Source organism: Rhinatrema bivittatum, chromosome 11 (assembly GCF_901001135.1).
Source record: "Rhinatrema bivittatum chromosome 11, aRhiBiv1.1, whole genome shotgun sequence".
NCBI lineage: Eukaryota > Metazoa > Chordata > Amphibia > Gymnophiona > Rhinatrematidae > Rhinatrema > Rhinatrema bivittatum.
Window position 1 is genome coordinate 36,843,461 of NC_042625.1, and position 26,345 is coordinate 36,869,805.

The window sequence follows — 26,345 nt, forward strand, 5'->3', positions numbered from 1 at the left end:
CAAGGGATTCCTCGGCGCAGGGAGCTTCCGGCAAGCCCAACCAATGATGTCAGGCCGGCCCACTCCCCCCTCCCGAAGATCGGTGGACGACTAGCCTGGTTTTACGAGGAGTGGGCCAACATCACCACGGATCAATGGGTCCTGGATATTCTAAGGCACGGTTACGCGTTGGATTTGCGGCATCGCCCCAAAGACAGATTCGTCTTCTCGCCCTGCGGGTCAAGTCACAAACGTCTAGGAGTACAAAGCACGCTGGACCGGCTCCTAGCCCTGGGGGCCATCTCACCCGTCCCCTCCGGAGAGGTGGGCTCGGGTCATTATTCCATCTACTTCGTGGTGCCCAAGAAGGATGGATCCTTCCGTCCCATTTTAGATCTCAAGGAAATCAACAAGGTCCTCTGGATACCCCGGTTTCGCATGGAAACCCTCCGCTCGGTCATAGCGGCCGTTCATCCGGGGGAGTTCCTAGCTTCCCTGGATCTGACGGAAGCCTACTTACACATTCCGATATATCCGGCCCATCACAGGCTCCTCCGCTTCAAGATACTGGGACAGCACTTCCAGTTCCAGGCCCTCCCCTTCGGGTTGGCAACGGCACCCAGGACGTTCACCAAGATCATGGTGGTGGTGGCGGCTGCGCTCCGACGGGAGGGCATTCTAGTACATCCTTACCTGGACGATTGGCTCATCCGAGCGAAGTCCCTTTCGCAGGGGCGACAGGCGGTCGACCGGGTGGTCGAATTTCTGCAGTCTCTCGGCTGGGTAGTCAACTTCGGCAAGAGCAGTCTCCTTCCGTCTCGGCAGCTGGACTTTCTCGGAGCACGCTTCGACACAGCTCAAGGCAAAGTCTTCTTGCGGCCGGACAAGGCCCAGTCGCTGAGGGAGCAAATCCTCCATTTTGCCGCTCTCCAGGTCCCAATAGCGAGGGATTACCTGCAGATCCTGGGTTCGATGGCCTTCGCAATCAACCTGGTACCTTGGGCCTTTGCACACCTGAGGCCCCTACAGATGGCGCTACTCTCGCGGTGGAAACCGGTCTCGCAGGACTATCAGGCGATACTACCTCTTCCGCCGGCTGCCAGACTCAGCCTTCGTTGGTGGCTAGATCCCAGGAACCTGGCGCAGGGCTGTCCCCTGGAGTCGCCGGAATGGATTGTGGTCACAACCGATGCCAGTTTGACCGGCTGGGGGTCAGTGTGTCTCAGAAGCTCAGCTCAGGGGCAGTGGACACAGGAACAGGCGTCCTGGTCGATCAACCGCCTGGAGACCAGAGCAGTCCGATTGGCGCTCATCCAATTCCTGCCTCTCATCCGGCAGCGTGCGGTCCGGATTCTCTCGGACAATGCGACCACGGTAGCCTACATCAACCGACAGGGAGGCACCAAGAGCCCGGGGGTGGCCCTCGAAGCGGCCCGCCTCATGGCCTGGGCAGAGCGGTTCCTCGACCGCCTGGCGGCCTCCCACATCGCAGGCGTGGACAATATTCAGGCGGACTACCTGAGTCGGCAGACTTTGGACCCGGGGGAATGGGTTCTCTCCGACGAGGCAATGTCGCTCATCACGCGGCGCTGGGGAACTCCTGCCATGGACCTCATGGCAACGTCGGACAACGCAAAGGCTCCGCGGTTCTACAGTCGGAGGAGAGATCACGGGGCGGAAGGAGTGGACGCCCTGGTGCTACCCTGGCCACCTCATGTTCGGCTGTACGTCTTCCCGCCGTGGCCCCTGGTGGGCAAGGTGGTGCGAAGGATAGAAGATCATCCAGGGCAGGTCATTCTGGTGGCGCCAGAATGGCCGCGGCGCCCGTGGTTTGCGGACCTACTCAACCTGGTGGTGGACGGACCTCTGCGATTGTCACACCTTCCGCGGCTACTCCATCAGGGTCCGGTATTTTCGGACCAGGCGGAACACTTTTGTCTCGCGGCTTGGCTTTTGAAAGGCAGAGTCTCCTGCGCAAGGGATACGCAGTAGCCGTGGTAGACACTCTTCTCAAGGCACGTAAGACATCCACTTCAGTCGCCTATGTACGGGTCTGGAAGGTATTTGAGGTCTGGTGTGCTGGACATGGGGCCTCCGCGACGGCGCCTTCGCTCCGTCAGGTCCTGGCCTTCCTCCAGGAGGGCCTGGAGAAGGGTCTCGCCTACAACTCCCTGCGTGTGCAAGTCTCGGCTCTAGCCTCCCTGGCTCGTACCACGGGACATCCAGACCTTTCGTCTCATCCGGACGTCTCGCGCTTCCTCAAGGGAGTCAAGCACCTGCGGCCGCCGGTGCGTCATCCCTATCCCTCCTGGAATCTCAACCTGGTTCTCCGTCTCCTTGGACAGGCTCCCTACGAACCACTACGGCAGGCCTCCCTCAAAGACGTCACACTTAAGACGGTGTTCCTGGTCGCCATTGCCTCGGCGAGACGCATCTCCGAGCTTCAGGCGCTCTCGTGCCGGGAACCGTTTCTCCGCTTCATGGATTCGGGAGTCTCTATACGTACGGTGCCTTCATTCTTACCTAAAGTGGTGTCGTCCTTCCATTTGAACCAGTGGGTGGAACTGCCGGCCTTCCCGTCGGATGCGCCTCAGGCCCTCCGGCGTCTCGACGTGAAGCGCTCTCTGCTGCACTACTTGGAGGTGACCAATGAGTTCCGGGCTTCCGACCATCTCTTTGTGCTTTGGTCCGGTCATAAGAAAGGCCAGCAGGCGTCTAAGACGACTATCGCACGTTGGCTCAAGGAAGCGGTTTCCTCAGCCTACATCGGCGCCGGGAAGGCGCCCCCGGAGGTAGTCCGGGCTCATTCGTTGCGTGCCCTGGCCACGTCCCGGGCTGAGTCTCAACATGTTCCCATTCAGGAAATCTGTCGCGCGGCGACATGGAAGTCGCTGCATACCTTCTCGAAGCATTACCGGTTGCAACTGCCGGTAGGTGATTCGGGTTCCTTTGGGGACAGGGTTCTTCGAGCAGGGTCTTCAGGGACCCACCCGGTTTAGGGAAGCTTTGGTACATCCCACGGTCTGGACTGATCCTAGTACGTACAGGGAAAAGAAAATTATTCCTTACCTGCTAATTTTCGTTCCTGTAGTACATAGGATCAGTCCAGACGCCCACCCGGGTTTCTTAAGTAATGGTCAGACACCTGCTCGTGTACGTTCTATCTCCTGTCCCTCCAACTCCTACATTCTGAGGTTTTGTTGTTGTTCTTCACAGTTCTCCTTGCAAGTTGCATTGGTTAGATGTTCTGTGGTTACATTTTGATTGGTGCTTGATCCATCCTACTTTTCTGTCTAGTGTTGTTTTCTCTGGGCTTTGATATTCTCGATACTGAGGATCCCTAGAGGGTGCACCTGCTTATATGTCAGCACCCTCGGAAGTTTGCTCTGACTCCATCTGCTGGACGGGGGACATAACCCACGGTCTGGACTGATCCTATGTACTACAGGAACGAAAATTAGCAGGTAAGGAATAATTTTCTTATAATAAACAAGTCCGATACCAATTAAGCAAGATACAGCAGGTGCACCATTACTGGAAGAAGTTCACAAATGTACCCATGCAAGTGTCTTATAAAATAGCACCTTGTATGCGTAACTCTTTGCCCCACCCTGGAACGCCCTGGACTGCCCCTTTTTCACATATAAATGTGCGTGCGAGACTAATATGCGCATGGTTCTGATGTTTTTAAAACAGAGCATAAGCAACTGCAAGCCACTTACGTGCGTATATGCAAATTTTACACGTGTAAATGTTTTGAAAATTCACCCTATATGTTCTCAGAATAAATACCAAACTATACCCTAGACAACTCTCTTGAAACTGAGAAACAAACACACGAGTCCTTATTTGTCATTTGCCATATGACTATTACACAAAAATCAGAGAAAATAGGGAAAGGACATGTTTGCAGATAAAATTCACGGGTTCACAAGCAGAAACGGGATTTTAAAAACCGTCCACCCTCCCCGTGGATAAGATTACCTGTTGTTCAACACCACACGTAATTTTACTCGCATTGTTTGGGTGAGTTCCTGTGGATAAGGGGTTAGGGTCAGGGGAGGCAGCAATGCACATAGTTTGGGATTTTCAAAACTACCCAGGTTGCTGTGGCTGGAAACCATTCCCACAGAGAGAGCTAGATGAAATCTCTGCGGGTACTTTTTCCTGGAGCAATTTGAACTTATTGAGAAATGTAGAATGGCTGTATTTTTTAATGGGTTCTGTTTCTTTTTGAACCATGTGATTTGAACTTCTAGAAAGTCCTTTATCCTTGACATTTTCTCAATTAAAAAGTTTTAAATACAAAATTATAAGGAGATGTGCATCAGACGGCTAGCACAAAAAAAAAAAAAAAAGAAAATCATCAGAGCTCATAGGGTAGGAAAAGATAGCATCATAGATTTTCTTCACTCTGCCCACGAACACCCATTGCATTTTACCCACCTCGGGAATAACCCTTGTAGCTTTGATAACTAGCTGCCTCAGTCAAAATGAATTGTCACCATTGTGCTTTCTCTGTACTGCTCTACCTTCCCTGTAGCAACAAAAACAACATCTATAAACTGACTTAATTAGTGAGACGCCCTGGATTAACAGGTTATTTCATCTCCCTATAAACGAGCAAGTAAAAAATCAAATAGCATGCCGAAGCGATTGCTTGCCTGCAATTTAATTTGCTCCTGAATGTGTCTTCTTGCAAAGAAATGTTTTTCTGTTTCTACCAGTGTAGATTGGTTTGGCAGGGACCTGACCTGTGAAGTAATGTAACAAGACAAACACTGATTATTTTAAGCAACATAGCTGCTATGAGATTAAGAAACATAATTGGATGGCTCGCCTTCGCCTCAATCAGCACAAACAAATAATGGCTCAAACATGTTAGGGTTTTGTTTTTTTTTGGTTTTTTTTTAAGAAGACTGACATTGAAATGCTGTCATCTTTCAGGCAAACTAGTTCTGTTCTGTAGCATTTGATCCAATTACAACCTGCTACTACTTAGAGCAGGGGTGTCAAACTGCAATCCCACAGGCCTGCAAACCGGTCTGCTTTTCAGGATATCCCTAACGAATAAGAAAGCCCTGACCGGTTTGCGGCCCTCCGAGATTGCAGTTCGACACCCCCGACTTAAAGCCTCTCTGGGATTTCCGTAGGGGAAGCGGTGAATAGCTTGTACCTTGCACTTAACACTTCTTATAACGTGAGATCTCCAGGACCAGATATTCACATCCCTGATGAACAGAAAGAGCCCTCAACCTCTCAAACATGTCATAGGCAATCTAAACAATTCAAACAAATAGAGGGATGTGAAATACAAACCCCTTCGTGGTTAGAGCAGCGGACTGAGAACCAGGGAAGCCAGGGTTCCTGTCCTGCCGACGCTCCTTGTGATCGTGGGCAAGTTACTTCACCCTCCGTTGCCTCAGCTACAAACTTAGGGCCTGATTTACTAAGGTTTTTCTCCCACTCTCTGCCTATGGAAGCATGGCTTAGTAAATGAGACCCTTAGATTGTAAACCCTCTGGGGACAGAAAAATACCTACAAAACCCGAATGTAACTCACCTTGAGTTGCCAATGAGAAGGCATCAGCTATATCTTAAAAAAAATTAAAACCCCACACACTTCACCCACTCATGCCCTATACCCAGTTATTAAAATGCTAAACAATATCTCCTTTTACTATTCAGGAAAACCTGAATATTTCCCGTTATTTAACCTCCAGAGGACAAAATCAAGTGATTGATTCCTATGGTATTTGTCTCCGTTACACAGACCCATCTAGATCTCTTTGTCTGCAGAAAATGCAGCTGAATTATTCATGAACCCAGAGAACAAATCCAACACAATGGTTTACTTTAGTGCTCTAACCTATTCCATGTGGCAACAACCCTTGATGTGAAGACCTCTTCCCTTCATGTTAATCTAAACCGTGCACGTTCTTAATTTCAGGTTATGGCCCCCTGCTTTAATTTGTTCCAGTGTAAACATTTTATGGCGGTGTTCCTGACCCTACTGCTGGACCCGCCTCCTCCCCTCCATTAGCACTGTTTTCCAGTCAATTCACAGCCTTTCCTAGTTTAACTAAACCTGGCTGGGGTTTATAATTAATCTAAGCCAGGTTGCCCGTCCTTACATTGTGCAAGAGTTCATGGCCACCATGTCATTACTCAACCACGGGCATCTTGCATTTACCGGATTAATATAAATAACATTGGGTACCAACATGAACAAATGTGCGAGTGGATGCAAATACAAAATATGCTAGTGAACATGCTCAGCATTTACACTTTAAGAGCTTAAGCTGATTGATGCGTTCTCTAGCCCTTTTGTATTTGATTCCACTCATGCATTTTTTCATTATGGTATCCACTGCTATTCACCGCATTTATTTTTGTGGAGAACTTTGCTTCTTTTTTTTTGTGTGTGTGTTATTGTCAGAGTACTAACAACATTTTGGCCAGCTTCTATGAAATGAAAGGAGGCACATGGCCAGTGGAGCGCCGGTGGATTTATCTGCTTCTTGGATTTTTATTTTTATTTTTTGTGGAGAAAGCAGCATTTCCAGATTAATGGAATATTCCTTCAAACAGAAAGGCTTGAAGTACTGGAAATTGTGGGATAGAATTAAGGGCTGTGGAAAAACAGAGACGTAAGCGATCAGGGGGGACTTTGTCCAAAAATTTGGAAGTCCCATATTGCTTTGTGCATATTTTTCTTGTACATTTTTTCCCCCAATGGCATTTCTCCTTCTCTAGAAGTGACATGAAGATGAAAGCATTTGGCTTGAAACCTTAGGTGGGTAATGAGCTGCAAAATGGAAGATTTTTTAGTGTCGCACAGCGTGCACGTTACAACCCTGGTGAGGCCGACAGTACTGTGCCTCGTTATCAAGCGGGGCCCTTTGTGACGGAGGCACTGCGGGTGCAGCGGCTTAGGCTGAATGTACAATCAGCAGCGGAGTCTCTGGCAGTTTAACTTGAGCGTCCCATATCTGAACCCCCTTGTTAAAAACCAGTGGACTTTGCCTGAATCTCTAGACCGTTTTATGCTGTAATTAATGTTTGGACTGGGGCACCCTGACACAGGTCGTACAAAAAAAAAAAAAAAGAATTTTACATTAAGTTAAATGAAAGAACAACTTTATAGCATGCCTTCGATGGCCTCTGCATTACTTTTAAAAGGCCATAAAAAAGGGCTAGAGGAGACAGGGTGGAAGGTTCAGGGAGCATTCTTTTCGCTTTGTAATTTTTCTAGGCCTGTGGCTGCCTTCTTGTAGCTGCCAAAGCTGCTCCAAGGAGCCTCAAATCTGGCTGTGCAGTGGGATTGCCACCTGGCTCCATTTCTTCCCAAAAGGTTGAACCATTCTGGTTCTGCCCCCACTGCACACATGGACTTGTCTTACTTTTCTCAAGGAGATCAGAGCTACAAGTCTTTCGAGGCAGTGAAGTAAAGCTATGCTTGTATGCGCTTCTCATGGGGGTCAGCTGGCAAACCTATCATGTGTTTATGGAGAAATCTTCTCCACAGGATCCTGTGGGAAAGCTATCCCAGGATGCCATGCAGGACTGTTGTATAGGAAGACCAAAATGGGAAACACTTGGGCATTTAGCCAGGAAGGAGAAAGCAGAAGGATGGATGCAAGAGGAGGAGCCAGGTACTCCATGGCCTTATGTTCCCATTCTCCTCTGGTCATGCTCACGCACTCCCCAGCTCAGCATGCACCAATAGGGGGACGTCCACAAGAGCTGCACAGCCATCCAAGGAGGATAAGTGGTGTAGAGGAAAGGTATTTTACAGCAACCCTCACCCAGGGTGCCATTTTCCAGCAAATATCCTAAGCCCATGGACTGACTACTGTGCGTCTCAGGGTTCTTCTGGTGCAATCGGGAACAGCAAAGAATGAGCTCCTGGGATATTAAAAAAATAATTTAATTTTTTTTTAATTAAAAAGCTACACGGACAGTTTTCAAAGCCATTTGCCCGTGTAAACTGGCCTGTCTAAAAATTGCACTCATACATTCTAACTAAAAGCATGTGCAGTGTTCTATAGTGTACATATTTTTAGCTGTATTCAGGCGAGATGTTCCTTGGGGCATTTTAGGGTAGGAGATGCATTCATTTTAAATAAATGAGGCCATTTTCGGTTTGCATGAATGAACCAAAAATTAGCCTTGAATGAAAATACCCAAAAGTTTGGGGGTATTTTCATATTTGTATAAAATAAAAAATATGGGCTCCCAGTGGGACCAAGCCTCAGCCTAGTTCCATCCCTGGGGCCTGACCCAAGGCCAGGTCTAGTTGCTTAGACCCAGGCTTAAGCCCAAAACTTTTCCCCACTGACTTCAATGTAGAATAAAAACAAATAAAATGAAGAAACATTTTTCTTTTGTTTCAAACAAACCCGACGAATGACTCTGACCTACAAAACGAATGAACAAACCAACAAACAGTTTATGGCGGAATTGGAAAATAACACATGTAGACTTGATTTTCAAATGCACGTGCAATGTTTTCCAGTGAAGTGCGAACACCTGAAATCTGCAGAAAAAGCAACTGCAAAGTCCACCGGTCCTCTGCACTGCTGAGCAATTTTCAAAAGAAAAGTACACGTGGACAAGATCCACAGCTGCAGACTTTGTCCCTGGACAGGCTGTTTGAAAATGCACCTAAAATGCCAATTACTGCCTTCATTTTTTCTGGCCCCTCTTCTATCTCCCTTTTCTAAATGCAAAAGTACAAGGCTAAAATATGTTGCAGTGTGATTATTTTCTGAATTTTCTTTTCCTGGTGGAATACTTTGGGGCATGATCTGCTTTAACCCTGGTAAATGTCTACCTGTTTTCTCCTTCTAGATCTAATTAGTATTTATTTAACCAGTTTCTAGAAGGCAAGTCATAGCACTTTGATGCTCAGTACATATTGGGCCAGATTTTGAAACGTACGCGCGGGCGTAGATTTGTGCGCGCAACCCGGCACGCACAGATCTACACCCGATTTTGTAACATGCGCGCGCAGTTGCGCATATATTTTAAAATCTGGGGTTGGCGCGCACAAGGGGTGCACACTTGTGCACCTTGCGCACGCTGAGCCCTAGGGCAGCCCCGATGGCTTTTCCTGTTCCCTCCGAGGCCGCTCCGAATTTGGAGCGGCCTTGGAGGGAACTTTCCTTCCGCCCCCCCCCTACCTTCCCCTGCCTAACCTGCCTCCCAGCCCTATCTAAACCCCCCCCCCTCACCTTTGTTTGCGAAGTTGCGCCTGCCTCCGGGCAGGCGTAGGTTGTGCACGACGGCCGGCCCACGATCCCGGGCACAGCGGCAAATGGCTGCTGTGCCTGGAGGCTGTGGCCACGCCACGCTCCCTTTTTCAAGCCCCGGGACATACGCGCGTCCCGGGGCTTGCGCGCGTCGCCGAGCCTATGCAAAATAGGCTCGGCGACGCACAGGAGCGGGTTTTCGGGGTTACACGCGTAACCCTTTGAAAATCCACCCCTTTGCTTTTACTTTATTCCATAAAGTTAATGGCACAATTATTGCTAATACTTGGACGTGTGCTGGCCGTCTTGACTGTCCCCTTCAGTAGTCAGATTCTTGCTAGTTTAACTTTCCAGCATTTACAAAGCGGTACTATGTATTTATTTATTTATTTAGAACTTTTCTATACTGACGTTCATATAGAATTTCACATCGGTTTACATGGAACTCGAGTAACAAAGAGGCAAAGTTACAATGAACAGGGGAAATAACTTGGAGGTGGGGGTCAGAATTACAATGAGATTAAAGTAGTTAGGAGGTCAGAAAGTAGCAGAAAAATTATGTACTAAATTATATACAACGGTTATGTACAATGGATTATATACCAGGATCTCTAGCCCTTGAGCGCTTACTGTGCCAGTCCTATGAAATTGATATGCCAAATTTGCATACAATATTTGTCAAATGTTTTGTGTTTTAAATACAGTTCTTAGCTGCAGAGAGTCCTGTAGCGCAGAGATCAAGAAACATTCTTGTGGGTATTTTGAAGACAGCTGATGAAAGGAAAGCTGGATAAATGTATCGGTGCAGCACATGTTACAGGGCAGTTTAAGGTATTTGTACGGTGCCTGGATGCCCTATCATTTTGCCTTTCGCTGTCTTTGCTCTAAGACAATTAATGTGTTTTCAATACAAGCAGTTCCCACCAAGATATGCAATGGGCCACCAATTTTTATTTCCGATCTTGTCAGTAGTGGCCAACTCATTAACTAGTTTCCATGGATATATGGGCATGTTCTCTTCACCGCTGCAGGACAAAATGTTAGGATGGAAAACATTTACTTTGCATAGTATCTATGGGCAACCATACTTAACCTCCAGAAACAATTCACAAAGAAGAAAGGCGTGATAAAATGGAGTTTTAGGTGCATATTGGGATTCCTTGTTATGCTTCAGGTTATTTTACCTTCCCCAATGGGGACTTCCTCCTCTTGTAATCCCCTCAGTTGCCTTGCAAGTACTATCCTGATTTGTGCAAGATTCTACAATGTTTTGTAGTCTTTAGAAGTCTGGAGGCTTCCTTTTGTGTTAGCCAGGACTGAAGGGGTTAAACCTGTTGTATCCTCAAATGGTTGCTTGGACTGCCTGCAAAAAGCTGCAACAATTTAATGTTCTGCAAATGTGTTAATGTTGTTGTTTAGGAAGTCAGTGATTGGTCCTATGGAACAGTCACTAGAAGGATTTGGATGAGAATTTGCCAGAAATCTTTAGTCATAACTGGGAAGTGCAACAGATCAGACTTGTAGTCAAGATCCTGTCACAGCCCTGCACAACTGCTACCGGAACTTCCCTGGGCACTGGCTAATTACAGCACAAATTAACTATATAAGCTCATTTATTTTCCTTACTTGTGGGCTATATTTTCTCTAGATCACCAAACCTCCTCTTTCTTAATAAATTGTTTAGTTTGTTAGCTTTGTGGCTGATTAGTAACCCAGAGAAATGAGTCCCTTTGTGATCCCAGTATTTTTGTGTTTGGTCTGTGGGTGTATAACCATAAAGTTTTGTGTTTCTAGAAACCACCAAGGGGATAGCTTGTAGAGCGAGGTACTTGCAGATGCACAGGTGAGTGCTTAGCAGTATCCTCCAAGTGATCAAGGTGGTTAAGTGGCAGAAGGAAACTCCCTTTCCCCTTTTTGTGCCTTTACAACTGAAGAAAAAGGGAACAAGCCCCTTTGATTGTGTTGGCATACAACAACAAAGACAAGGCCTTTTGGTAGTGCTTTAAAGCTCTTTTGGTGGCATTCCGAGGGAATAAGGCTGGAGCTGGCAATTTTCAGTGGCACTCACATGGCAAGAGTATGGCATGACTTCTGTGGAATTAGAATGGAGGAGCAGCCTAGAGCAACAGGCTGAGAGCTAGGAAAACCAGGATTCAAATCCTACTGATGCTGCTTGTGACCTTGGGCAAATCACTTCCCCTTCCATTGCTTCAGGTTTAAATGTAGGGTCCTATTTACTAAAATATTTTTCCCATGGCTATAAAATCAGCAACAATCTTTTAGCTGTGAATTCTCTAGGAATAAGGAAATACCCATAGTGTCTGAAGGTAATGCACCTTGAGCTATCAATGAAAAGATGCAAGCTAAACCTAAAAAATAATAATAATGGGAGCAAGTCCTTTTTGTTGCACACATACGTGGAATGAAAATGGAGAGATCCTTTGTTGGTGGCAGTACCATGGAAGGAGGTTAGATTACATTGCTATTGGGGGTGTTAGCATAAAAAGAACAAAAAACCATTATAGTGATGGAAAGAATAAAAGAAAAAAAAATAAATTTTGGTAATATTCTCATTTTACTTTGACCCAAAATAATTGCATTTATCTCTTTATTATAATTTTTTCCTTTTGGCTTGGCAGTTTCCTCTTTTGCTCTTCCAGCTCACTTGGAATTAACTTCTATCAGGCTACGACACCATAAATCTTCACTCGCAAATACCTGAGGATTTTTTTCCCCCAATTTTTTTTTTATAATCCCCAGCCCAACTCGACCCACTTTTTGCAACAAAGATCCTTGGCTGGGGCCATAAAATGCAACTCTCTCAGGAACCCAGCTAACACACACACTAAATCTAGCCACTAGGTGTCACTGTTAAGTAATGCCTGAGATTCCCTTCCTCTAAGGGCTGCAAATGTTGCCTCCATAGCATCCCCAGCCATCCTGGGGGAGCAGAGTCCTGGCCTAGGAATCAAATCCTCCATATGTACGTAGGCAGCACTGGCCACAGACACTGAGCTACCAGGCTGGCCCTTTTATACTAAACTTTGAGTGAACGATATCCAACAGAAACCTCAGCAATAATTTACTGTCTCCTTTCTTAATGTACCTGCATATTAATAAATGTTGACCAGGAATGTGCATAATTTATAATAAGTGATTTATCAGTTCCTGGTTTCACAGGCATTGCTTATCCTGGAAACGAGACATATGTATAATAAGGAAAAGGAATGCACCTTATCTAGCCTGCCAAGGGGATCTATCTAGGATAAAAGGATAGAACCAGCCAAAATCCATCTCCCCTTATCTATTTTCTGTCTCTTTCAGGAGGTGTAAGAGTTCGCCCATAGTGGTGAATCACGCTCGACAGCTGGCCTCACCTAATTATGAAGACTAATCTCTGTTAAAGATGTGGGAGCAAACCAAGACGAGCAAAGAAAACCATTATGGCCAGGTACAAGACTGCCGCTGGTGAAGGCACGTTTACCTTCTGTGAAACCAGTCAGGAAAGACAGACCAGAGGCAGGTCCTTACTGATGCTCCTTTGCAGCAGTGATTTCCTAGCATACAGCAGCTCTATGGATCAAATTCAAGCATGTCAGCTATTTCCTATTTGTGCAGAAGTAAGGAAAGGATTGAGAACCCTGCTGATCTACCAAAAATCTGTACGCAAGCATCCCTTACTATAATGCAACAGAGCGATGAGCAGTAGGAGATCAGAGAGAACAGGTGTGTATGGTTTTCTCTGACACTCCCCATTGGGAGGTGTCTCGTTAGGGAGTATGTGTGTTTTAGGGATGTGAATCGTTTTTTGACGATTTAAAATATCGTCCGATATATTTTAAATCGTCAAAAATCATTAGAGCCGCGATACAATAACAATTCCCCCGATTTATCGTCAAAAAATCGTAAATCGGGGGAAGGGGGAGTGGGGAGGGGAAGGGGGAGGGCGGGAAAACCGACACACTAAAACAACCCTAAAACCCACCCCGACCCTTTAAAATAAATCCCCCACCCTCCCGAACCCCCCCAAAATGCCTTAAATTACCTGGGGTCCAGAGGAAGGGTCCCGGTGTGATCTTTTACTCTCGGACCTCCGGTGCTTGTAGAAATGGCGCCGGCGCTACCTTTGGTTTTTCCATACGGAAAAACGATTCGCAGCAGGAGATCGCTCCCGGACCCCCGCTGGACCCCCAGGGACTTTTGGCCAGCTTGGGGGGGCCTCCTGACCCCCACAAGACTTGCCAAAAGTCCAGCGGGGGTCCGGAACGACCTCCTGCAGTCGAATCGTGTTGTCTACGGCCGGCGCCATTTTGCGCAAAATGGCGGTGCAAAATGGCGCCGGCCGTAGACAACACAATTCGACTGCAGGAGGTCGTTCCGGACCCCCGCTGGACTTTTGGCAAGTCTTGTGGGGGTCAGGAGGCCACCACAAGCTGGCCAAAAGTCCCTGGGGGTCCAGCGGGGGTCCGGGAGCGATCTCCTACGCTCCTGACCTCGGGGGACAAAAAACAAAATGGCGCCGGCGCTACCTTTGACCTGTCATATGACAAGGCAAAGGTAGCGCCGGCGCCATTTCTACAAGCACCGGAGGTCCGAGACTAAAAGATCACACCCGGACCCTTCCTCTGGACCCCAGGTAATTTAAGGCATTTTGGGGGGGTTCGGGAGGGTGGGGGATTTATTTTAAAGGGTCGGGGTGGGTTTTAGGGTTGTCTTAGTGTGCAGTTTTCCCGCCCTCCCCCCCACTGGACCCCAGGTAATTTAAGGCATTTGGGGGGGGGGGGGTTCGGGAGGGTGGGGGATTTATTTTAAAGGGTCGGGGTGGGTTTTAGGGATGTTTTAGTGTGCCGGTTTTCGATTTACCCGATTTTCACGATATTTAAAAAACCCAAACGGCGACGATCCGATTCCCTCCCCCTCCCAGCCGAAATCGATCGTTAAGACGATCGATCACATGATTCACATCTCTAGTGTGTTTAGCAAAACCCACGAGATCACGTTGGCTTGGATTCTGTTCTTTCAGAGAGGGTGGTTGGGAGCCATGGGTGTGGTTCCCAGGCCCTAGGAAGATTTTCTTGGGATCCAAGGAGAATCTTGAGAGTGAAAAGGACCAAGAGGGAGCTATTCCCTCTGTGTTGAGATTACCTAAGTGCTGCGAGGAGTGGATTTGTGGGAGTCTGTCTGAGAACTGCCAGACTAGAAAACCTACTTGCAGAGTTGCTGTTGGAAGAAGCTCTCAGCAGAGGCTCTTCTGAAGAATGTCAGGAGACATTTCCAGTTTCTTACTGGGAACTGCATTCAGTTTGTATATGCCATGCAGGGAACTGCCCAGGGAGGGTCCCTTGTAAGAGTACTTACTGCCAGCGTGTGCAGATGATATACTGGTGATTTCTTGCATTTCCCACTGAAGTGCACCTGCTGCAAATGTTCATCTGCATTCAAGTCAGCCAGTAAAAGGATTTTTTTTTCAACAGCACCCAACTCGATGTGTTATGTCTTTTTGTCTCTTTTTCTTACTGAGACTTGGCAGAAGACCTCCAGACAGCTTACAGGCCTGTCCCCAGCTGGGAAAAGAACCCAGTAGCACAAGTCACAATGTGGCCCCAGCACTTCTATGCGAGTCCCTAAGCTCTACTAGGCTACCTGTAGTACAGAACGAACTACAATGTTTTTGCCCTTGATGTTCAGCAGTTCCTTACCCTGTAAGAATTCAATCTAATCTTCCTCACCTAAACACATCATAGACTTTAATGGCATATATATATTGAAACTCATAACTATCTTGAACTTATGTGCTTTTTCTTGGACTAGTTTGTTGACTTTAGACTGATCAGACTTGCAATCCTACTATTAATTGTACTACTTAAGAGGAAGATTATTTGGTGATAACTCCTTTTGAAGAAACACACAGCAATAAACTTCAGGAAGATAATGATTTGGGGGCTACATTCTCCCCATTTTTGTCTGCCCTTTCTTCCTCTACTTAGATGATCCAGCACATTGCTGTACCCGGTTGGAGGTCATCGAAAGGCAAGTGTCCTGTCTTCCAAGGCTGAACCCTTTCACTGCATAGCCAACTACAGGTGCAGAACCCGCACCTACCTGCCGTAATGCTCAGACGTTGAACGCATCACACTGACGGCATGCAGATGCATGGTGGGACCAACAGACAGATGGCCAGAACCTCAGACTCTCTGCACCTAACCAAGACAGTGAGCTATAGAAACTCATTGAAACTGATACTTACCAACTTCTTTTTATAGGAAAGTAGCCTGTCAGAAGTACACATCATCTCAAATGAATTTACTATATATTGTAGGCTCTTGTTATTCTCCGATATTCCAAGAGTGCAGTATAGTACCACAACCTACAAACTTCTGTACCGAGGAGGCAACTTGCTCAAACATGTTACTTGGCATAGCCTTCCTGGTAGCTCAAAGCCTTCTCTGTAATAATTTGCCTAATTTTTTTTTATTACTGCACAGATCTAATAAGTACAAGTGGGAACATGATAATAATTGCTGCACTCTTTGTAAGGGAGGATGCCATCCTGCAAGTTGAATCAGTTGGACAGGTTGACTATCAGAGGTAGGCTTTAAAATGGCAGTAATTTCAAGTTAGGAAATAATCGCCATTGGAAATAACAAAAGCTGAATCTCACATGGTTGCCCACTTCTGGTTTATATCTAGCCAACAGGTGCTCAACTTACTTCTTACTAAATATATGCAATCTATTTATTTGCAATCTACCTCATTCCTGTATGCATTCATTATTTACTCAATGCCTTCTTGCTTCATGTAAGCCACCTTGGGCCTCCCTTTAGAACAAGGCAGACAAAAGCAGGCTTCTCAAACTTGTCCTGGGGATCCCACAACTGAGTTTTCAGGAAATCCAAAATGAATATGCATGGAGGAAGTTTGCATAATGAGAATCTCCCGGTCTATGCTAATTTATCTCATGCATATTCAATGTGGATATTCTGAAAACCTGGCTGGCTATGGGGTTCCAGGACAGGTTTGGGAACACCTGTGTTAAAGGGTGGCTCAGATTTCAAGGCAACTTATTGCCCAGTCAGATAACAGCATGTCCCCAGCTTAAAAAATGTTTCAGATCCAGGTAGATAGTGAGCCTGTTTACCTAACAGAAGACTGTGACATGGATGATAGGATGACAACATCCTCCTCAGGGAACAGGGAGGTAAAGAATTAATTTAGTTTTCCTACTATTTTCTTGGGCAGAATATAGGAGAATAAGTCATATCGATGGATAACTATTACATTATCCATCTAAATGGCTTTTGAATATGGACCTCATTGTGTCTATATCTTTATTAAATGCCATGCTGTATATTCTAACTCTCCAATCTTATTTCTTAGGTATTTGGCATTCACATACAAATAAAAAACTTACATTAAATGTCGGTATTTCTCTTTTTATTTGTATTCACAATCTGCTTATTAGCAGATGATACAGACAGTATGGCACCATTCATACCTGTGTGCTACTTATTAAAATCCATCTGGTCTGTTTCAACCATTACCACAGCTTCTCTATCAGGATATTCTAACATTCCTGTTTTGCTGGTATCCTTTGAAAATACATCACTTCGAACCATCCTAAGCATCCATCAGCTTTCCCCCATGATCTAGTTTAAATGCTGCTCCATCTATTTTTAAATGTTAGTGCCAGCAGCCTGATTCCACCTTGGTTAAGGATAAGCCCATCCTATCAGAATAGGCTGTGCCTTCCCCAAAATATTCTCCAGCTACTAACAAATCTAAAGTCCTGGTTCCTGCGTCATCATGTATTGAGCTCTGGGGTCCTGCACCTGACATGGAGAACATTACTGAGAACGCAACTCTGGTGGTTATGGATTTCTATTTCCTACCTAGAAGCCTAAATTTAGCATCCAGAATCTACCTCCTGAACTTCCCTATGTATGACAGCCAGCTTTTCCCCAGCACACTCTAAAATCTTATCTAGGTGGTGTGTGAAATGTGCTACCTTTGCCCCAGGCAGGCAGGTTATCAAGCGATACTGACACCCACCAGCCATCTAGCTATCCACATTCCTAATGATTTAATTGGCAGCTACAACAGCAGTCCTAATCCTTCCCTGTTGGGCACACGCCCCTGGAGAGACATCCTTAGTGTGAGAGGATAAGGTATCACCTGGAGGGCAGGTCCTAGCTACAGGATCACTTCCTGCAATACCATAGTGATGATTTATTTACAGGTGACCTTGCTTCTCCAAAGCAGCACAAGGGGTGCTAGACTGGAGTTGGGACTCCTCTACTCTATCCCTGAAGATCTTCTCTATATACATCTGTCTGTCTCAACTCCACCAGGTCTGCCACTCTAGCCTTCAGAGATTGGTCTTGTTCTTTCAAAGCCAGGAGCTTTTTGCACCAAGTTCACATGTACAGCAGGGGGGATATGATACAGACTTAACTATCTGAAAGGTATTAATAATGCACAAGGATCAAACCTTTTCCAAAGGAAGGAAAGCGGTAGAACTAGATCTCATGACATGAAGTTCCAACGAGGTAGACTCAGGAACATCAGGAAATATTTTATCACAGAATGTATGGTGGATGCCCTCCCAGAATTCAAAAGGGCATAGGATAAAAACAGAAGATCCCAATGAAGAATCAGGGTAACTTGTGATAACATTTGGTGCATCATCAATTAAAAAAAAAAAAAAAGTAGTGCTTTCCTTGCTCATAACAATAATCCTCCGAAGACGAGACAAGGTGAAAAAATGGTAAAGAAAACCACCAAATTGTTGAGTATTTATCAGAAAAAAGTTCTTATGTATAATAGGGTTTCAGCAAGCCGGCTTTAAAAAGGCTGTCGCCGGTCGTCTCAATCATTAATCCCAAGAGTCCAATTTTTTAGAAAATAAGATCCACAAACTAAATCTACATAATTCCACATCAGCATTTGATTCCTGGGATAAGATGGTCAATCACATAGCTGAAAACCTCAGTCCTGTCCAGAACAAAATTGTTAAAGGAATAACTCCAATCATAAGAAACCCTGGTACAATGATGACTTAAGAAGCACTAAACAGAAACTTAGAGAATTAGAGAAACAATGGCAGAAACTCCCATCTGCGGAATCCCTAGAAAAATATAAATATTTCCTATCAAAATACCGTACAATAATCATTAAGCAAAAAATGATTATTACGCTAAACAAATTCACAGAGTTATATTTAATTCTAAACTTCTCTCTGAGACTGTTAAACATTTAATTAAAGACCTGACATCATCCATCTCAAGAAACTACAACTTCACAAAGGCCTCTTGCAATGAATATGTCATAGACAAAATCAATAAGTTGAAAAAACAATTCACTATCAGTTCTCCAAAAAAAACACCTGAAGACTCAAATGACATAGTTAAGTGGTCCACATAACTAAAATTAAACCTGCTACTCACCCGCATGACCCAATACCAGCCAGTTCTTTGAAACAAGTACACAATTACAACCTTAATTAATCAATCACTATCAGAAGGCATTATACCACATGGATTAAAACAAGTGGTGATAAAGCCAATCCTAAAAATAAGACTGGTAGAACTAATGACTGGGACAACTATCATCCAATATCCAACTTGACATTCCTAGCAAACGTTCTTGAGAAAGCGGTGTTATCCCAACTTGTAAACCACCTGGAAGATCAAAATATTCTCTTCCCAAATCAACTTGGATTTAGGAAACATCAATCAACTGAGACATTACTCCTCTCATTATGAGGGCTCAACACAGATTAATCTTACTGCCTTGTGCTAATTGACTTAACAGCTGCCTTTGACACTGTGGACCATAAGCTATTATGCCATCAGATGAAAAACATGGGGCTTAATGGCACGGTTCTCAGATGGTTCACTTCATTTCTATCTAACAGAAAATTCCAAGTCAAACTGAGCAACCATATATATCTGACATTTTCTAATGTGATATAGGGGTCGTCAAGGCTCAGCCCTCTCAGCAACACTATTCAATATTTACATGCTCCCACTGTGTAAATTACTGACGAACCTAGGAATAAGTTTCTACTTGTATGCTGATGACTTACAGTTTTACATCTCATTCTCAGGATCATTTGAAAACACAGCTTCAATTCTTTCTACTTGCATGAATGCATGCAATACAACGAACTATCGCAGCTTAAATTGACATTAAACCTAAAAACACTGAAATCATTTGGTTGAGTAGAAACTCGTCAACAGTTAAACCACCTGCCCTTGACCTGGGTAATTTTAAAACTAATCCCTCAAATCAAGTACGGGATTTAGGTGTACAGCTAGATGAAAACCTCACAATGAAAATGCACATCAGTAAATTAATTAAGACAGGTTACGCCAAGTTGTGTATACTACATTGGTTGAAACCATTATTAACTTTTGCAGACTTCTGTACTGTATTGCAAACTCTAATCTTCTCAAACCTTGACTACTGTACCTCCTTACTACTAGGTCTTCCAGCAAGTCACTTAAACCACAATTACTACAAAACACTGCAGCAAGACTATTGTTAGGATCTAGGAAACATGATATTACACCCTCGCTGATATCACTATATTGGTTACCAGTACAATTCAGAATCTACTATAAAGTATTAACGATAATATTCAACATCATTCACTCCAATAACACTGGCTTTCTAGGAGTGATGCTAACCTCAGCGAACACTAAGATCTCAAAATAAAGGACTATTGCCTATTCCCACAATACGGTGCACACATCTGATGTAAACAGAGTGTTTTCAATAGCAGGTCCAAAGCTCTGGAATACTCTGCCTGAGGTGTTATGTATTTTACTAGATAGAAAGACATTTAAACATGAACTATAACATGGCTATTCAAAAATGCATATGATTTAACTTAAAGACATCAGAATAAACTAAACCACAAAAACAAGAAGGAGAAAAATAATAATAATCAAATCATGAAGAATAAATAAAATGAGAGAATGCAAGATTCTCAAAACCTCTCACTGACTAGGAAGTGAATACAAGCATTTCATTTTTAATAATCCCTACTCCTTGCCATTCATACTAGATCAATTTTAATATGTACGAGAAAAATTCTATTGATAGATATCAATGCCCGACTATGAATACCGCCTTTGTACCAATCTTTGTTGAGTTAAAATTATGAACGTCACTTTGTAAACAGTTATGATCTACACATGGAACGATGGTATATAAAATGTCTAAATAAATAAACAAGCAAATAAATAAATAAATAGTGCATCTAGTGTCTTCTATGCATAAACACCAAATCTATCGCATCTAAATTGACCAAAAAATACCCCACATTTTCATACAGGCATAAAATGTCAAACATACATCCCGACACCAGTTAGTGCTTCATGTGTCGTACTGCATTAGGGGAACAAATTAGCCAAAACACTTATCTGAATAAACAGTGGTCAGCTTCAGGTGACCGGTGGAGGCCTTTTAGAGCCAGACGTTCATCCGGCTTGCTGAAACCCCGTTATACATAAGAACTTTTTTCTGATAAATACTTGACAATTTGGTGGTTTTCTTTACTATTTTTTCACCTTGTCTCTATGTTCGGAGGATAACCTTTGGAAACATTTCCGCATGGTGGTAACCCACAAGTAGTGGTAATTACAATCCTAAACAGAAGGTAGGGGATAACCTGCGTGGAACAGCAGTTTAGATTCTGAATACCTTGTTGGGCAGACTGGTTGGACCGTTTTAATTTTATCTGCCATCATTTACCGTGTTATTATGTAACCTCTCATTTAACAGGTAGATAATCATATATGTGGCACTTAGTGCAAAAGGCTGGATAGCCCCCATCTCACTGCTGAACCTCTGTCTGCATTTTAATGTTGTTGACTTGTTAAGTTAAATAAAGCCATTTAAGGAACAGGTATGCCTAATCAAATCTAGTTGTGTTTTATGTTAGCTTATCAATAACCTGCAATAGGACTAAAATCAGTTAATTACAAACTGATGTGAATCCCTAATTGACTCTTAATGTGACCAAAAATCCTTTTTATATATCAAATCATGTGACTGAGGTGGGTGGGAAACAGCAGTAACCCATAGAGGTCAACTAAGATTGAGCTTCAAACCCAAAAGGAGCAGGAGGAAACTGCCCAGTCCTACCCCGCCCCCCCCCCCCCCCCCAAAAAAAAGGAGAAAAGAAGAGCACATACAGTCATCTGTACAGCATAATCATGCTTCTGTCACAGCTTTTGAAACTGTTAATTGGTGCAATCATTTAATTTGTTGCCACGTGCTTGGAGATGCCAACCTAGTGGATTATAAATTAATTACTGAATAAGGTAAACATTCCGAATAAGTAACAGTGTTGAACAGAGTATTGTGAAAAGGCACTCCATGCATGGGGTTGGTATACCCAAGGATTTGCATTCATTGTTGAGGGTCAACAGTAGCAGATATTTACAACAGACCAAAAACACAATTTGTGTAAATACTGTTTATTCAAACAAACATCTTCTCTCCCCCAAATAAGGTTCTGGCCGCCTACTAAAATCCCTACATTGAACCTTCAAGGCCATGGGGAAATCCTTTTGTTTAGGGCAGAAAAACGCTCCATCCGTGCCCAGAGCACAAGAATAGATTCATAAGTGTGCTACTGTCCGACCATAACGATGAAACTCTGGGGCTGCTTCCCTTCTCCCATAAGAGCACGGTCACTGGCACCTCAGGTATGCAGGTCCACAGATGCCTCCTACTTATAGTTCCCTGCTGGACAGAGGGAGTGGTAGGGATTTCAAGCCCTCCGGACACACTGGGGCATCCTTAACCAGGAGGGTTCTCTCAGCCCTCCAGGAGCAGTGTCGAGAAACTCTCCGAGATCCTAATACTTCACTGGAACATCTACGGCCTCCCAGCGGGGGTGGAGAGGATCATACCATTTCCCTGATTTAGGGTAATGGAGTTTAATTAAATTAAAACAAAGAGGTCTTAAATAAAGATAAAACCTGTTCCTGCCATATTTCTTTATAGAGATTTTCCGTTCAAGCAAAATCCCAAAAAAAGGTTTGTTTTTTTCCTCCTTTACATATCTTGGGTGGAACCTAAAACTGATCTCTCTCGTTTCCTGAGACTTCTCATATTTTGCAGCTCTGGTTTGTTCTGCTTTGATCATCTCTTAAATAAAATTTGTGTCTGTATTTCAGAGACAGCTTCTGTAGTCCCCCAGGGCTGCCTTCAGTAATATCAGATAATATGCCTAAGGAGCATTAAGGGCAGACAAAGTCATTCCTGTTACGGGAAGCAACACAGAAGAACCTGATACAGTATCACAATATTCCTCAGCTTTACAGTCTAAGGGACAGATTTAAGATTTGAGCAAATGTAGGGCACAAAAGTGCAATAAATTTTGCAAGCAATTGCAAGCAATGTTGCTCTTTTTGACTATTGCCCTGCAGTGCTTTTTTTCTTTTTTCTTTTTTTTTTGCGCAGGCTTTGCTGGCAGAATTCCTTTTCTGTGGAAATTATTTTCTCTTTCAGAAGCTGCAGGAAATAAAATCCTTGAGTTGAAGATTCATTAAGTCAAATATTGTACTTTTACTTAAAAAGCCCCTATAATCTGAGCCCACTTCTCTTTTTCACCATTATCATTTCCTGGATTAATTACCTCCACCAACAATTACTGTGCCTAATGGTGTAATCTGCTCGTGCCTGGCAGTGAGAGATAATCCTCCTCAAGCCCTGCTGCAGCCCCACTATAGGAGTCTGAGACTCTTGTAAACTACTATGGTCACCCACCAAGTTCCCTTATTTTATTGCGGGGAAATACTTGTGAAACCAGCCTTTTTCTGTCTTGTCAGATATCTGTCTCGGTAGTGTCTTAAGACCCGTGGATGGCAGCAGTCCTGCCACTTTAAATAAAAGCAGATGCAAATTAGCCATCAGCAAAAGCAGCCCATGTGTTTTCTGTTTCTTTATTCTAGCAGAAGCTTGCCTCTTCCCAGAGATGGGCCGTGAGAAGACAGCACAGGGCAGCAATCTCCTTGTCTCCTCAATACGTTCACACATTCAAATTATTTTCCAGGGCATCAATCTGAATCAAACAGCATCCAAGGGTGTGGTACCCAAGATGCATGACACGCACTACTGCCAGAATTCATATCAGGACATCCTTTAAGAGCAGTAACTCTATCTCATAATGTGAAAGAGAATCTCCATTAGGAATTGATAGCAATCGGAGCTTATTTCAGGTTTCTAACGGGTAGATGGGGGAACATCACAGTATGCTTGAAATACGCTGTAACAAAGTAACATAAAAACCTAATACTACCTTTCCTGCTCAGGGGTTTTCTACCAGACAGCAGGTGGTTCATACTTAGAATAGCATTCGTCACCTGGAAAAACTCTTGTATATACAGTTCTTTCTGTAAACTTTTTTTTTTTTTTTTTAAAGGAACTTGGTGCCAATGACAGACCAAGAAGTTAGTCTAAAGGGAAAGTTGTCTATTCATTAACCATTCAAGGCCTGTAATTGTGGCTGTGGTATTTAATGAGAAACAGCTGAAATGCAAGTGCATCATTCAACGCCGCCACATTATACCAACTGTATACAATGCGGTGCTGGCCCGCTGCAACCCAGAGGGCTTTTGGAGGGAGCGAGATGTTTCTATCCAGTCTGGAATAAGCACGTTACGTTAACTCTGAATCCATCAAAAGCAAAGGACAGGAAACGATATAGAATACATTGCATTAAGACAGATCCAGACACGCGCTCATGGTGCAAGCAGTGGTGAAGCATTGACCTTAGGAGGATGTGGGGCCCAGGGCAGGTCAAGTGATTAAATCTATGGGGCTCAGCATAGGAGTTTTCCCTTAGCGGGCACCGGACACTCATGATATGTACCAGTATTAAGCAGATGTTTAAAAGTCATTCCTGTGTCCAGGAACATCAAGTGCTCAGTTTTTTGTTGTTTTGTTTTTGTTTTAAATGGCATACTACAGCGCTTATGTACTAAGGGGGTCAATTTTCAAAATGTTTAACCAATCTACTGCTTTTTAAAATTGTTTTTTTTTTTTTTTTTTTACTTTTATCCTATGACCAGCTAAAATTTATCTTCCTAAATGCGCAAAGCCATGAATTTAGCCAGTTAAAAAAAAATGGGTGGAACCAGGTTTGTGTTCATTAATTAATCGGTTCCTATGTCAGACAGATAAAAATAGGAAGGTCCATGTTCAGAAGTTATCCAGTTAAATGAATATTTTGGGCCCTCATCCAGCTAAATACTAGCAGGATAAGTTTATAGCCAGATAAGTCAAAGGCATTTCAGGGTGTAAGTGGGAGGAGCTGAGGTAACCAGATAAATTAATCCAGCTACCTGTAGCTGAACAGACTTATCCAGCTAAGTAAGACAGCCGGATATATTCAGTAGCACAGCTGCACCACTGAATATATAGACTAAATAGACTGGATACGTTTATTCAGCTAACTAGCTGAACTGTCCAGCGGCTGGACCGACAGGACCACTTAAATCAAACCGTTCACATTTTGACTGGCCAGAATTAGGTGAATTTGCAGCCATACACTTAGCTGAATAGTTTTCGGCTGAAAATTCAACTAAACGTAACCAAGCAAAATTAAACAGATCTCATTGTCACTCAGTAGCTTTTCGAAACACACACACACCCAGCCAAGGAGACCTGACAACAATACAACATGGGAAAAATACTTGAGCGAACCTGGTACGTCCACTTGAAAAGGTCTATTCTGTCACTAGTTTTTTTTTTTTTTGTTTTTTTTTAAATGACACCATTTTTCTTGCTCTCTCTAATATTTCACTTCAATTTCCTCCCCTTTGGATCTGGCAGCCAAGGGACAGTCAGTGAGAAACTCTAAATTGCATATTTTCTTGCAGATCTAAATGTTCTGTGCAGCAACAGAATATGAGCTTTTGCTGCCAGGCTGTTCCCCAGCCACAGCACAGCCTTTTGCTGCAGTTACTAAAGTGGACGGATAAAGCAAACTCACACAGACAAAAACAATAACACAAGAATTTTTATGGTCTTGGAAGGGGCCAAGAAGAGCCGTGCCAAGAGCAGGCTTGTATATTACTGAAGTTCTCATGACAACCAGCCTTAAAAGTGCAAAGCTTTGAGCCTGGTTTCATGGTCCAAAACAGTAGCTAGGTCTTTCTCTGGCAAAGTCGAGGCCAGTTAGGAACCTCAAAATCCAAGTTGGAGTCAATCTACTGGACTGTGCTACGTCCAGGAAGTATCTTGCAGTTTTTGCTCGACGGTGCTTTGTAATGCAGAAAGCACGCAGGTCTCGTGACCTAGGAGGTTCCTGCCTGGACACAGTCTTAGCACGGCTATTAACCACCTACTTCTGAAGTTATTAATTCCCTGAAAGGCAAAAGGGTGTACTCCAGCAAAACGTCCAGGTCAAGTGATTTCCCAGAACATACCGTTTGTATAAACAGTTATTCTTTCCACGCTTGCAGCGTGTGTCCTCCACGTCACCCAATATCAAGACCAGGTGCACCAGAAGACCTACAATTCAGCAAGCGATGCAAAACTTCATATTGATCTGGCACTTTCACAGCTTGATTTAAAAAAAAAAGGCTGGGAGGTGCCATATAGATGGAATCAACTTGAACAGAAAGATTAACTTGAGCAGAATACTCTCAGTACATCAACCCACTCCACTCCCATTCAAACAATTACATTTAATTACATCCTGGCAATATCATTGAAAGAAAAGACTTGAAGCAGGAGGTAAGGTAGGCAGAGTCTCTGGGATGACAGAGTGATTAAATATCACTTCAAAGTTGTTCTGGTCTTGTTCTTACAATTTTTTTGTCCTCATAATGCATCTGTAATAATCATTCTGACTACATTTACAAGACTGACTAACGTCATTTGTCTAATTACAGTTTAGACTTACAGCAGGTTCTACCACAGCAGGAAGCATTAGATCTGGAAGGTCACGTCAGCTAAACTCTTATCCACGCTGTGACCCAGGGGCGAGCGTACAAGTGGACATTTGTCATTATCACTGCTCACGGAGGCTGCGTGCCACGATACATCTCACTGTTTGCTGGAAAAATGTATGATGAGACTCACTGGGAGAAA

General features: G+C 44.1%; 1 long non-coding RNA gene across 5 annotated transcripts in view; it reads left to right on the plus strand.

Moving 5' to 3' along the window:
- Window positions 1-16,656, plus strand: part of LOC115073117 — a 114,739-nt gene extending 98,083 nt beyond the window's left edge. For 4 of the 5 annotated variants that reach the window (XR_003851930.1, XR_003851933.1, XR_003851932.1 and 1 more), the window contains 2 exons: window positions 12,558-12,959; window positions 15,221-16,655. This is a non-coding gene — a long non-coding RNA (uncharacterized LOC115073117). Of the gene's footprint in view, window positions 1-9,937; window positions 10,065-12,557; window positions 12,960-15,220 lie in introns of all 5 variants that reach the window. The other variant, XR_003851931.1, reaches the window with a different exon arrangement.
- Window positions 16,657-26,345: the final 9,689 nt, after the last annotated feature.